Consider the following 15,769-nt stretch of genomic DNA (forward strand, 5'->3'; position numbering starts at 1 on the left):
AAGTCAGAGCTGTCATTATTTTCAGCAGGTGTTTTGCTCACAGCTCACAACACCCCAATTATGGGAAATAGTGTTTTTGATCAGTAAATGTTTTGTTTCATGCATTAATAAGTTCCAAATTTAGGGGCCGATTAGGATGGCGGACGGACTTGCGTCCGTCCGCCACCCCTGAGTAGGAGGGACCGTCCGCATGGGCAGCGGCGGTCCCTCCATGGCAATTAGGATGTGACCGCCAGGGTGGCGGTCACATCCTCTATTTTTAACATTGCGGCGGGTGCAGCTTCAAGCTGCACCCGCCGCAATGTTAAAAATGCATGTGTTGCATTTACATGCACAAAGCGGCAGGCACCGCACGGTGCCTGCTGCTTTGTGTACGCAAATGCAGGGGGGTACCATAGGTACCCCCCATGTGCACCCCCCACCCCCCATTCACCCAGGGGGCCCGCAACGGGCCCCCAAAGTGAATGTCCGTATGCTTTTCCATGGCGGAAAAGCCGCCGTGGAAAAGCATACTTACACCAACATCATAATATGGCGGACGGTGTCTCATAGACACCGCCTGCCATGTTATAGCTTTTCCGCCGCGGTCGGAAGCCGACCGCGGCGGAAAAGCGGCGGACGGAATTCCAGACCCACCAGCCATCCTAATTTGGCGGTGGGTCTTTGGAGTCTCCGCCGCGGTTTTTCCGCATCCTCCAGGCCGGCGGACACTTCCGCCGGCCCGGAGGATGCGGAAAAACCGCCATCCTAATCGGCCCCTTAGTGTGTATTATGAGCTACAGAAAAAGTATTCCCGAAATAATCTTGTGAGCTCCATGCCCTGGACTTATCCCTGACCCACTTACTACCCCAGACCTTTCCATAATGTTTTGAAGGGCTGCCGGAGTTTTGCTAAGTAGGCTCAAAACAAAAAAATGTAAAGACCTCTGTTCTGGAGGATTCTTTTTAGAGTGATAATTGTTCCGGCCTCATCAAACCTAGCTCCAGACTAACTACAGGAGGTATATGAAGGCAGGGCTCGAACTATTCAGGTATAAGTGGGACAGTGCCCAGCTTCGCCCCGGCATCCTGCCAATGATGGCCAATCCAGGCAAATCTATGCTCTCTATTGTGTGTGGCTGTCTGGGATGAATACACAAAGACCAACTGCCAACTACAGCTTGTCATGTGACTCAGAGACCGGCTGCATGTACTAAATGGCTTTAGCAGGAAAATACCAACTTTCTAAAAGTGGCATTATGAAAATTCAAATTCAAAATCCAACTTAACCATAAAAGATGGTTTTTCACTACAATCCCAAAGACACCAACCCCCAGATGCATCAAGCATACATTTTGCGAATTCTAAATTGCGAAAAATACAGAATCGCAATTTAGAATTCGCAGAATGGTATGCATCATGAAAAGCGATGAAAAAAACCGAATCGCAATCGGCCTCAATTGCCGATTGCGATTTTGGCAAAATCGCATTAAATTTGCAGAATCGGCCGTTTCCCATGTATAAATTGCGACCCCCCAATTACCGAAATCGCAAATTGCGATCTCGCTAATTGCGAGATCTCAAAAAACGGGAAGTCGCATTTCGAGCAAATTGATGACATCACAACCAGGAAGTAGGCAGTTCCCCCCCTCATTCAGATCACTGAGCCTGAAAGTGGAAGCAGCACTGGCCAGAGCTCCACAACAGACCACCTGCAGCACCACACCAGGACACAAAGACCTACTGAAAATGACCCAGGAAGCAGCAGGGAGCAGTGCACCAGGAAAGAAAAGGAAAATTACATTTTCAGAGCAGGAACTGGAGTACCTCATTGAGGGAGTGACTAAGGACCATGATCGCCTTTTTGGAAAGGATTCCCGGAGGGTACCTGAGGCGGACAAGAGGCGCATCTGGCTGCGCATCCGCGCAAAGGTGAACTCAGTCAGAGTGACCCAGCGCTCCATCGATGAACTAAAAAAGTGGTGGTTTGACCTCAGAGGGCGTGCCAAAGAACACATCGCTGAGAGGCTGGGGGAGCGACTTTCCACCGGAGGAGGAGACCCCACTGTTGCACCCAATCCACTAGAAGACCTTGTGGAGGACACCCTAAATCCTGCAGCCTGCGTGGGGGTCACCCGGCTGGACTCCTCCCGACCCACCCAACAATCCCAAGGTAAGTGCCATGCGACTGCGACCCCGTCCCCTAACAATGCCCATGACTCCAGAGCTAGCTATCTGATAACCCCAGTAATGCAGGCCATGCACACCTGAAATGCCCTATTGCATTGTGGTACTTGTAGTGTGACCACAATTTCCGGATACCCCCACACAGCCAGACCTGTCAAGTGAAAGTAATTCCTATAGCCAGTCAGCGAATGCCAGCCTGCATGCATGTAGCAACATCCCATGTGCAAGATACATATCATTAATCATGCACCCATTTACATTTACATCACAGGTGCGTCTGAACAACCCAGCACCGACAGTGAGGCCCTACACATAGAGGAGAACCCGGAGGATACCGAGGGTGAGGGCCATCCAGCCCCACGACCCGGACCATCTCAGCCAGCAGCAGCAGTACCACCACCTCCCCATGTGGACAGGGCCACCCCTGCAGCCACAGGTGCCCAGCAACCACCCCAAGTGACACCCATGGCAGTGGTACTGTTGAAAAGTCAGCCCACATCGCACCCGATGCCCAGGCTGCTGGTGCAGGCCGACTCTTAGTTTCCATCTTGAACAATTACCAAATAAAGAGACGGGCGCTGAAGGCAGGAAAACAAGAACAGAGTTTATTACTCATGAGGGGAGCATGTCATTTGGGACACTCGCATAGTGTCTTCGGGAGGTGCTCCAACAAGTTTCTCTGAGGCTTCGTCTTTTATACACAGGTTTAAGGCACACACACATTCTTCATTACAATCAAGACATTGTGAAGTATGAAGATATTCCAACACGTGGCTACAGTAGGGGCCCTTATCCTTCATGCAATAGGAGGGGGCTGTCACGCAGCTGGGTGTTCTGCTGATTCCATTGGAATGTGTGTGCATGATCGAATCTCAGGGGGTGGGGTGGTCATGATCAATAGTGGCTATTTTCAAGAGAGGCGAGTGCATACAGTAGTGGGCAATAAACTGTATCCTCGGGCTAAGGGATGACCAGCGGTCCGTGCAAACAATTAGGTTCAGAGGAAGAGGTCATCAAAGGAGGGGTATTCATGGAGGGACAGGAGGGGTTTGGTCAGGCGCGGGGTGCGATTTCTCAGAGACAGAGTCATGCGGGAGGGGAGGGCTCATGACTTGTGCGTGTGAGAGCGGGGGCAGTCAGGGTACATGGGGGAAGCTTGCAGGGTCAGGGAAGGGGCGCTGGTGATCGATCGCAAACTGGGAGACCATGATACCTAAAATGGCTGTCGTGTCCGTGTGTGCATGGGTCTATGCTAGCGGGATAACACAGTCAGTGATTTAGCGATATCCGTTCTGCTAACAAAAAGGGGTACAGTGAACACAAATGAACGCCGCTTATGTGTATATATAATGCCAATTTCAACAGTCGCCGCTTTTAAACATAGCTAGTACATTTGTGTTTACCCCAACTGATGGAGTGTACATATAGTCATGTGTGGCCAATGAAATAACGTTCGTCGAATGCTAGCAAATTGCGTGTAGCCATATGCAGTCGATACAATTGGCGGAATACGGTACATATGAATTTACATTCGCTGCGTTATTCATAGATCGGCATAACACGTAGTCGAGGGCAATCAGAAAAAACGTTCCGACATATTGTAGACTCAGGTTCTGACGTTCTTTTCAATGACATCAACATATAGTAAAAAGTGCTATATGAGACTTTTGGACTTAAGTGACCAAAAACATTTTTGAAAGCAACAAGAATTGAGGGAGAAAGTTCAGGAAGGGGGTCTTAGTGAAAATGTCTTTTTCAACGACGAGCCACCACTGGTAGACTCTGTTAGTCCGTTTTTCTTTTCGTTGGCGCTTTTGAGCACCGGCGGTGGAGCTATAAGTCCAGCTCGGAATCATCCTTACACGTTGCAGGGTGCGATCAGTCCTCTGCTGTTAGATCACAGTCCTGTTTCCTAACCCATTTTCTTAGGGGTGCCTTATGCTGGGCACCTGCGTGTCTTTCTTCTTCCGTGGCAAAATCCCAGTCCATAGTCAAAGTTTATATAAAAAAGTTTGTTGAATAATCGAGGGAAGAGAGGGCGGAGTGGGGCCAGATCTTCGAACACACCAAGAGACCAAGGGAGCAAAGGACAATGAGCAGGCAAGCCCAACAGTCGGACTCAAAAGGGGACGGGGGACTTCAGGCACAAGTGGGTCAGCGAGTCGAGGGCTTCAAGGCAGCCCTTCATTCCTCCATCTGCTGAGTTTGAAAGTTATGCCTCGTCCCGCGTCTCGTTGCTCTGCGGCTCCACCTTTGGTCGTCACACGTGCTCCATGATCTGTGGCCAGGCTGTGCGTTACGTCCAGCTCCTCTCCTCCGGTGATTATATCTTTGAATGGGTAGAAAACAAGTTTTGGAAAAACTGGCAGGAGAAGACATTTATACATCTCAATTCCGTCCCCAATCCTATGTAGGTGGGGGATAAGTTCATCGGTCACAGTCAGAAGTCGTCATTTATGGAGTATGTAGGAGTGCATTGCTTATGGAATTCATAACCCTGTTCGGCGCTCATTCGTGACGTACGTGGAGAGAAATTGGACTTTTATACACAGTGTATTATAGCAAACTCAAAGTCGAGTCCTTATGTAGAGACTCGCCCTTCCCTTTAACCCAAGCATCGACAATCTTACATCTCCCTTCGGGATTGGCTAACTCTTGTAAGTGGGGCGTTATCGTCATGAAGAAGGGGAAGGGGGTGGACGTAAAACATGCTCTTCTTGGGGAGTGCTTTCGAGGGTAGATGACATGAAGCTGGGGTTAATCGGGGGAAAAGGGGACGTTTTGGACAGGGAGCTGGGGTCGATCGGGAGAAGTGGGGTATTCTGGACATCCACCCTTTAGTGCAGAGGAGCTAAGTAATCTGTGCATTGGGAATTGCATTTTTAGCGAACTGAGAAACAGGAGGCCATTGACGTTATAGTCCCCCTATAAAGGCCAGATTAGGGGACGTTAGTCGTCTGACCCGTCCTTTCTTTCATGACCAACTCGGGTCCTATTGTTTTGCAGAAAGGAGAGGTAGTAATATGGCAAGTTACAGTCGTTTTAGTTCCTGTCAATTTTTCCAAACACCTTTGTGTTCGAGGAAACCCAATTAGGTGTTGTGCCGGGAGGGGCACAACGTTACCATTACAAGAAAAGAGGGAACGGGGGGGTTTTTAGAGAGTGAGAGAGAGAGAGAGAGAGAGAGAGAGAGAGAGAGAGAGAGAGAGAGAGAGAGAGAGAGTTCGCACTCTAAATGGTCCATTCTGTACACGCATGGCATGGAGCGAGAGAGAGAGACGTGTACAATAATGGGCCATCCAGTGCACACAGAACAACGGGGATTAAGTACTACGGAAATACAGACAGAGGGATGACGTAGATCCATGCATCACGTATACACAAATTCAGGCGGAGAAGACAGTACATGTATTATGTACGAAAATCCAAGACAAAACATAAAACAGTTATTGCCCAAAATTATCCCTTTCTGTATGCTGTGCATTCTTAGCATCCTAAGCTCTTTTTACCTTTTTCTTCTCTTTTAACCGTCGGCTGCCCTTACTGGTGGTTTTGATTGTACACACTTACGCCTTTGGCAATTGGTCATGAACTAACCTGGTCGGGCTAATGCTCACGGTGGTTTATCCGAGTCATTTTTAGCAAATGCGTTTCCAGGCTGAGACAACGGTTGGTGTCAGTTGGAGAACAATGGGGCAGCTTGGAGTTACATGTCTAGGAGGGTGCGAAGAAGGATGCAGTAGATTTTAAATGTACCTCACCTCAAAATATTCCTTAAACTTTCCCTATTTAATTAATTGTAGGATGCTTATTCATTAGCGCGCGTCATTTTAGTTGTACTATTCGGGGTGCCAAGCGAAGTTACATTTCGTGGTTTCCCCTTCAGGCTGCCCTTCCAGGCGCTAAGTTCAGAGAGAGAAAATAGTCGTGGTTTGCTTGTTGCGGTTAGGTACCATAATCAAACCCTTTTTCCCGTCTCTTCGTCCGTTAGATCATCGTTTTCATACATTGATCGATATTCCGATGTGACCTGCAGAGAGAGGGAAAAAGAAGGGGGCAGGGGCTACATTGATAGACACATTAGCGTGCATAAACCCAGAAAGGCTTTTACTTACTGCATACTCGGCCTATCTCCACGGGATGCAGTCCCTGCCAACTGGGCGTTCAAGCCCCGGCGGACCGTTAGTGTGACTCTTTTTATACAGGTAGCACATAAAGTATAGGCTAAACACCAGGATTTTTAGCGGTGGCTTTTTTTGGCTGCAAAAAAGAAAAACGCACACAACGAAAACTTGGACCCTTCATTTTTGCAATATTTCTACGTACTATACTTTTTAATCCTTTAAACAGTGGTCATTTATTCGAAAATTACCAATTCACACGTGACAACTACGTTTGCTTTTTCCAAAAATCTTTAATAAGAATATCGGTGCATAAATATGGGCCTACAACCCCGTGGGCCGGCCACGGAGCAGGCTGGAACTGTAGATGCGGGGATACTTTATTAGTAAAAACTTTAGCGGAGTCAGTGGTCGTTTATTTCATAATAAAAGTGCGAAAAGCGCAATAAAATCATGTCGAGACTTCAGTATGTGCGAGTGTCATAAGTGTTGGGCTTCCAACTTTCAATAATCATGATGTGCAAAACTTAAACAACAATTCATTGTCCGAATGTTCAATTAATACCCATCTGACGTCAATTTACCGTCTGAACACATAATCAGTACCCATCCAATATCAATTCATTGTCCGAACCTATAACCAGTACCCATCCCATATCAATTCATTTCCCGAACTGACAGTACACATCCTGAATCCATTAATTGTCCGAACATGTAATCAGTACACATCCTATATCAATTCATGTGGTTAAAAAAAACCTTCATACATATCTCATGACACCAGGGCTGAACAATCGGGGTACAACAACGAGTTGAAAGTTTCATTTGCATCGGCGCCATTTTGGGTGCGGTCAGGCAGAACCAGGCATAGTCTAAATTTCTAATAACTCGTGGTTGGCCCAGAGCTTCTTTTGGCAGTCCAAAAGTTCCGTTAAAGGGCAAAAGAAAGGATCGGTGGTCTGAACCATCAATCAAAAGGGGAGGGAGGCAACAATGTTCCTACCGGGTCATACTGTGCTTTCACCGGAACTGATCCGAACTGTAGTCTGCAGGATTCTAGTCATTCAAACTGAGGCTGGGGACAGCATGGAAGCGCCGACGTCCTGCGGCTACATTTCCATTGTTCCGTGGGCAATCATGGCAGTCATTCCCCATCGGGGGTATCTGCGGGGGTCGGGGACTCCCGCGGCTCCTCTAGAATCTTCAAGGTCGTGGAGAACTATGATGGTGGAGTCAACAAGTGACCGGGCCATTCCTTCATGCTGGGCCCGCTCTTGCCAGGTCGATCGCCATTTTGAGAGTTCGGCAGCTACCGGCGATCGCGGGGTCAAATGAGCGTATGGGCTCCACCCTGCCGGGCGAGGCGTTGCAGCATCGCCACAGTGGAAGAACCCTTTTCCGGGCGCCTGGAGTGCTGAGGGTGCAGCTGGGAAGTCTCCACCTGGGGAGGCGGGAGAGACTTGTTCGCACCGTCTCTCCCTCCCAGTGCACCCCACGGCGTCTCGCTTGACATTTGTTATGGCCGGACCAGGCGATGAGGACGAGGGGGGGGGTCGGAGGCATGTGCAAGACATTCCCCCCCCAGTGTTGTCGCTGCCATTATGGAAGAAAAAAGAAAGAAGTGGCGCCTGGCATGTTTTCGGGTCGGGCCTCCGGTGAATGGCGGCCGGACGCTCTTCGCCCTGGCCCCAGGAACGGGTCCCTTAGTCCATCCTTGGGACAGACCTTGGCGCTTGGCGCCTCTCCTGGGCCTTTCGTGTAGTGGCCTCTCCACTCCCAGGCCCTCCATGGATGCTGGTCCAGACTGGGAGAGAGAGGGGGGGGGTCGAGGACACAGACATTCCCCCCCCTGCAACTCTCCAGGGTTGTCGTAGCAGTCCCCTTGGCCGGGTCCCTTCGGCCTCGGCCTCTCCTTCGGCTACACCCTATGTGATGATCTCCGGCCGACTGTTGGCAGCAGGACCCGCCCTATATGTGTTGCTTCCTGCTGGGCGTAGCCGCAACCCTGTTGCACTTTGGAAGTTTCCAGAATGGGGCGGATGTCTGTTGCTTTGTATCTTTCTCAGGTTGCCGTTATTGGGCGTGGCAGGTGGTGGGACAGACATGTTCGGGGCAGTGAGGGGCGATGAAACCTCGTTGCCTTGTGGCCGTTGCAATGCCACGCTTGGTTTCTCTTACTGTTCTCAGGTTTCTTATTACGGGCTTATTTCTAAAGTTTCTTGTTTCTAGGACAGTAATAGATTTTATCATTAAGTATTGTTATCGTTTTCTTGTTCGTTATTTAATAAAAAGTTCATCAGTGGCCTACTGATTTTCGTTTTCCTATTCCTTTCTTTCCAGGTGGTTTCATGCTAAAGTTTCTGTTAACAGGATACAGTGATCACTTTGTTATTATTGTATATGTCCTTTTCACTAGGGGTGCTCTCTGGTCGGGCCAGGTGACCTATCTCTAGTAAATGGTCCGGGTGAGACTGGTGCATCAATCAGTGGGGAGTAGATAGGCATGACATATTACAATGGGGGACAAAGGTCCGCATTACCTACCCTTCACTACTTGCAAAGACTAGACAGAGTATGGCGACTCTGTGCTTGTTTGTAAATAGAGAATACCTCCAAAAAGAACCAATTCCAAACAGTCAATGTTCGGTCAAACAATCAATCAATGAGGAATGAAATAGGTACGACGTGTTAAAGGTTTGCGTTACCTACCCTTCACTATCTGCAGAGGGAGAGAGAATATTCCTATTCTTCCCCGTTTGCAGACAGAGAAGATCCTTAAGAGAACCAACTTCGAACAATTCAATGCTCGATTCAATCAATCAATCAATGGGGAGAAAAATAGGTATGACGGATTACAATGGGGACAAAAGTCTGCATTACCTATCCTTCACTATCTGCAAAGACTAAACAGAGTATAGCGACTCTTTGCTTGTTTGCAAATAGAGAATCTCTCAGAAACAATCAATAAGTAATACTAGTATTTTCAAACAATCAATCAATCAATTTCGCAATTTGTCGTGCGTCACGACCTTACCCGGACCGGACCATGTGGACAGTTCTTCGCCTTCCTTTTTCCAGCGCCCGATCGTTCTCTTTTCTCCATGTTTTTACCGCAGCAGTCCTGTGGGATTCCAGTCAGGACAATAGGTCACTTGAGAGAGGTCCGTTCAGAATCGGTGAAGTTCATTCAATCGGCAGCCGGACGAGGGCCCTCTCAAGGCAGGTATACTCCAATCATTTAGATGTTCACCTCATCGTCTGGACCTCTCTTACCGGACCTTATGTCGCTGATGGACCCCGCGTTGGGACGCCAATTGTTGAAAAGTCAGCCCACATCGCACCCGATGCCCAGGCTGCTGGTGCAGGCCGACTCTTAGTTTCCATCTTGAACAATTACCAAATAAAGAGACGGGCGCTGAAGGCAGGAAAACAAGAACAGAGTTTATTACTCATGAGGGGAGCATGTCATTTGGGACACTCACATAGTGTCTTCGGGAGGTGCTCCAACAAGTTTCTCTGAGGCTTCGTCTTTTATACACAGGTTTAAGGCACACACACATTCTTCATTACAATCAAGACATTGTGAAGTATGAAGATATTCCAACACGTGGCTACAGTAGGGGCCCTTATCCTTCATGCAATAGGAGGGGGCTGTCACGCAGCTGGGTGTTCTGCTGATTCCATTGGAATGTGTGTGCCTGATCGAATCTCAGGGGGTGGGGTGGTCATGATCAATAGTGGCTATTTTCAAGAGAGGCGTGTGCATACAGTAGTGGGCAATAGACTGTATCCTCGGGCTAAGGGATGACCAGCGGTCCGTGCAAACAATTAGGTTCAGAGGAAGAGGTCATCAAAGGAGGGGTATTCATGGAGGGACAGGAGGGGTTTGGTCAGGCGCGGGGTGCGATTTCTCAGAGACAGAGTCATGCGGGAGGGGAGGGCTCATGACTTGTGCGTGTGAGAGCGGGGGCAGTCAGGGTACATGGGGGAAGCTTGCAGGGTCAGGGAAAGGGCGCTGGTGATCGATCGTAAACTGGGAGACCATGATACCTAAAATGGCTGTCGTGTCCGTGTGTGCATGGGTCTATGCTAGCGGGATAACACAGTCAGTGATTTAGTGATATCCGTTCTGCTTACAAAAAGGGGTACAGTGAACACAAATGAACGCCGCTTATGTGTATATATAATGCCAATTTCAACAGTACAGGCCACACCACCAGCACCCAGGAGGAAGACACGGCGCACAGCCAATGTGCGATCCCAGTGCAGCAGACTGAGGCAGCAGCACAACTTGTCAACACGCGCTGGCAGGGGGGTACCTGTCTGGGATCCTGGGCTGGCCATCGAACACCGGATGCTTGCAGTACACCAGAAGCAGGCACGGCACTTGGCAGCCATCCACCTGCAGCTGAATAAGACAGCGAGAAATGTGGGCCAGCTCACAGAAAGCATGCAGGACATGACCGCAGCTGTCCGTGAGAACAGCCAGATCCTGGTGTCCCAGCAGGATATCACCTGCCGCCGCCACCGCCAGCTGCTGACCCACCTGTCTGCCTACACCAGATCCAACCACATAATAGGAAATGCCACCTCCCAACTTTCGCGCCGCTCCCTAGCGATGCAGGTGCAGATGGTCCAATGATGCCAGGACGTCGCCAGGGCCCTTGAACAGGTGACAACAGCTGTGCAGGGTCTGCATGCGCCTGGCCATGGCTAAGCAGGTGGGGGGGATGATGCCAGCGAGGGCACTTCTAGTCACAGCAGCCTGTCCTTGCCGCTGGTAACAGAACGCCGCCGCAGCACCAGGCCCACTGCTGCATCACTGGCCAATAGTGTCGTGGAGGACGTAGAGAGGCGACTGGGTACATCCGGCCGGAGGCGCCAGTGACACTTTGGACTCTACCAGCAGGGCCATGCTGATTACACAAGCACGCCCTCTAACCCATCATGGGGCTGTATGAGGGAATACAGTTTGCATGTAACGTTTAAAATAATTGTAGTACCCATTATTGTGAAAAAACAATAAGAATTTATGGTAACAAGCTAATCCGACTCATGTCATTATTTCATTTGTCATGCATGAGTGCAGTGTTGTGTGAAGGGAATGTGTGCACTAGAAACAGTTCATTGTGATTTGGTTGCGGTGCCTGTGTCCTTCAGCAGGATTCTCCCCGCGTGCATGATGCACATTTGCAGGTGGGCGGTTGTCCTCTTCCGGCTCACTGCCAGAGATATCTACAGGTATTCTCCGCTTGGTAGCAATGTTGTGGAGTATTGCACACAGGGCCACGATGCGGCAGCAGACCTCAGGCTGGTATTTGATGGTCCCACCAGTCTTGTGTAGAATGTGGAAATGGCTCTTTAAAAGCCCAAATGTCCGCTCAATGCTATTTCTAGTGCGAATGTGTGCAGCATTGTAACACCGTTGCTGTGGTGTGGCAGGGTTGAGGTATGGGGTGAGGAGGTACCAACGGAGGCCGTATGCGCTGTCACCTGAATGAAAGGAGCCGAGGGTGAGAGCCTGTCATGCACAGCTACATGGTCTCGATGTACTGTTTGTTGGCATGTGTACTTACCAAGAAGGTGTCCTTCACCATAGTCTCCCCTGGCCAGTCATGTGTGCATGCCGCTGTGCCGGAATATGAAGGAGTCATGCGTGCTCCCTGGGTATTGTGCCACTATGTCGGTGATGATTGTCTTAGCGTCGCACACCATCTGGATGTTCAGTGAGTGGTAGGACTTGCGGTTCCGGTACATGTATTCAGTCTCTGTGGGTGGGCAGATGTGGATGTGGGTACAGTCAATGCATCCAATTACATGGGGGAATTGCGCTATGTTGTAAAATTGTAGCTTGGTTTGATTCAAGTCCTGTTGAGTGATTGGAAATTTGATGTAATGGTGTAGCCGGGTCAGCATGGCCTCCAGGAAACTCCTTAGGCAGCGGGACATGGTGCTCTGGGAGATCCCCTCTGCAACGGCAACTATCCCCTGGAAGCTTCCGGAGGCCAGGAGGTGCAGGCTGCACAAGACCTGGACATGGGTGGGCACGGCATTGGTCCTCCTCGTTGGGTGCTGCATCAGCGGGTCAAGGTCCCGGATGAGCTTTGTAATCATTGCCCCATTCAGCCTGTACTTTGAGTAGATTTCTTCTTCAGTTTGGCCCAGTGGTGTGATCCCCTGGCGGAAAATTCGGTCCTGGATCCTGCGTCTGTTCCTTGCTGCAGCCTGGAGCCTTCGCCGCCTAACCACCATGTAGAGTCCTGGCATTGTGAATGTCCTCATGCTCCTACTGTGTCTCCTTAAGTGTGTTTGATCAGCCTGTGGCTAATTAGGAATTTTGTTTTGATTTTTTTTTTAACTTCATGTTTACCACTTGGTTTGGGATTTCCTTAATTTGCGCCTCGCAAATTGGGATTTTTAGGTTTTTCGCTATTTGCGATATTTCATGCATTGGGTTAGCGATTATTTTGCGAATTCGCAAAGAAAATCGCAGATTCCTTGGGAAATCGCAATTTCAGAATCGCAAATGGGGTTCCACCTTGATTCTGCGATTTTCTTTGCGAAGTCGCAATTATGTTTTGCGAATTCACAATTTGGTCAGGTTTTATTTCATGAATTGCGATTCATTGAATTGCGATCGCAATAGCTATTTCGCAGCTATTGCGATCGCAATTTGTGTTGATGAATCTACCTGCAAATAAACTATTTACCTGTTCCCGTTTGGATTTCATGTTTATTAAATGAAATAAGGAAATGGCAAAGTTACCCTACTGGAAAGGTATGGCCTGCAATAAAGAAAAATGAAGAATGAAGATATTAAAGAGAAACTTAAAAGTGCAAGTCCTTCTTTTTAAATACATTGCGCCCTGCCCTATGGATATCACACCACTCACCTGGAGTACTTGTCTATTGGCATAATGTTGGACCTCCACTCATTCTAGGGGCAGCGTCTGATCAAGGAAATGGAACCCTTAAATAAAACGATGTCTGACGAAGGAGTAGGGCTTGGGACAAAATAGAGAGAGACTTCCGTCTTCTAGATCTGCCACGAATATTCTAGAGTGCCAGGGTAACTAGCTCTTCAAGCCCTTGGACAACTTCTTCTGAGCAGTGTTAATGGATAGTGCTACAAATAATAAAGAATGTATTACTAAAAAACCTCAACCTTCATACGTGCATTTAACACATTCAAATACATATATGAATTACATGTAATCCATTCTCTTACAGCATAGAATGCACCATTAACTCATTCCTTGGTAAATATTCCAGGGACTCCTTAGGTGGGTTCTCAGTGATGCAAGTGAATGCAAATATTACCAAACAATAAATCTGCACAGGTTTCACATGAAAAGCATTATCCTGCTCAATACAATTGAGTTCTCACATGCACATCCCAATTGTAACAATTGCACACAACAATATGTCTTTATGCACCAGGCTTGAGTCTTTTACGGCTAGGGACTATGCAGGTAAATGCATGAACTAAAAATGCGTCATGTGCCAGTATTCGTGCTTTTAGATGAATTGTCTCACGATCCAACATCCTTTAACAGTTTTTTAAATGGTTAAAAGGTTATTGCACTAACCTTGAGTCTTATACTTAACCATGTTCTTTCTTGTCTTTCTTGTAAGTGTCTTGATGGCCTGTCAAGATGATCCGGGAGCAGGGCTTGAAGAAGAGAAGTGCCTCACTGATTGATGGTGATCCCGGCCCTCAGAGGAATCTCATGTAAGTTGTGAGCACCGGACAGCGACCTCCATGCTGGGCACAGGGTCTTCAGGAGAGCAGGAGTAAGGAAAGATCAGTTCTCTGTGATGGGTGCCAAGCACAGCACCGCCTCGTGGTTCGGGTGCAATATTTATAGCCACACCAGGACCACGCTCGAAGTCAAAAGAGCCTGGCACTTGTCGCCGAAATCTTGATATTCATGGGGCACCAACGGTTATCCAAGCACGAGGCATAATAGTCTTGGAGCATGAGACACAAGCGTTTTGAATATACGTGCACACTGATATTTTCAACAAATATGGCCCCAGGGGATAATATTTATTGAGAACCATATGGGCCGGCCCTGGGGAATCTAATAACATAAACAGTAAGGCTCTGTGTAGCGAAGCAGCCTACGGATCATGGGGGAAATTACAGAGGTCAACAGCGAAACGGGTCACAGGGATAGCCATATGGTCCTGAGAACTTCAGCACAATGCATAGACGATACAGAGCACCGCATGGGAACCTAAGGTCATGACAATGGGCTGTTTAGGGCCTATCCTGTGGGTCGTCTATATGTATTAAAACGGAAATATACACCTCGCAAAAGGTCCATTTTGCCAGGTCGAAATGTGAGTTTAAAACTGCACACAAATTACAGACTGAATTAGGTTTGCCGGGCAAGTTATGTGGGTGGCACAATAAGTGTTTCAGGCCTACTAATAGCATTTAATTTACAGGCTGTTAGACCTGGCATCTTTGGCATGTTTTTCCCCTGTCTTTTTTGCTTACTACCTCCTGTTTTTGACTGTGTGCTGAATTTCTTTTGCATTCATTTTAGAATTCTGAGCACTTTACCACTGTTAATCATTGCTAAAGTGCCAGTGCTCCGTGTGTACATTTTATTGGTGATTGGTTTATCCATGACTGGCATATTTGAGTTCCTGATAAGTCCCTAATAAACTGCACTGTGTGTGCCCAGGGCCTGTAAATCAAATGCTACTAATGGGCCTGCAGCACTGATTGTGCCACCCACTTGAGTAGCCCTGCAACCTTGTCTCTGGCCTACCACTGCCATGTCGACCTGGCAAGTGCACCCACTTGCCATGCCCAAATCTTGCCTTTTCCTTCATGTAAGGCACACCTAAAGTAGGCCCAAGGTAGCCCCATGGGCTGTGTGCAGTGTATGTGAAAGGTAGGACATGTACTGGTGTGTTTTACATGTCCTTTTATCGTTTTTTCACTATTGAAAGGACTATCTCTCCCATAGGCTATCATTGGAGCTGCCTTGTAACTTCTAATTGGGAAGAGATAGAAATTTGGAGTTTAGGGTTCCCGAACTCACAATTTAAAAATACATATTTTAGTGGAGTTGGCTTTTAAATCGCGTCTTTGAAAATGCATACTGGAAATCATGAGGCTTTGGCAAGTATCCAGAATTTGCCAATTTATTCAAAATTTAAAATAAGAGGGAAACAGCCTTTTTCTCCACATTCAGTGGTCAATAAACAAAGCCTTTTGACATTATCATAGAAATAATTAAACATGTCCTCTGCTATGGACAGTTATTGTGATGTACTGACTGCAACACACATAATACTGCAAGCAGTGCCATCCTCTTTAATTAACATTAGCCTTACCATAATTTACACATAGTTGTGTTTGTAACTGCTAAAGACGAACAGTTGTATGACAATGCGGTCTTAACAACGTCCGACCGCGTCGTACCACGCATGCCTTTACCAGGCATGCCTTTACAATGAATTTT

Source organism: Lissotriton helveticus, chromosome 2_1 (genome assembly GCF_964261635.1).
Source record: "Lissotriton helveticus chromosome 2_1, aLisHel1.1, whole genome shotgun sequence".
NCBI classification, from domain to species: Eukaryota; Metazoa; Chordata; class Amphibia; order Caudata; family Salamandridae; genus Lissotriton; species Lissotriton helveticus.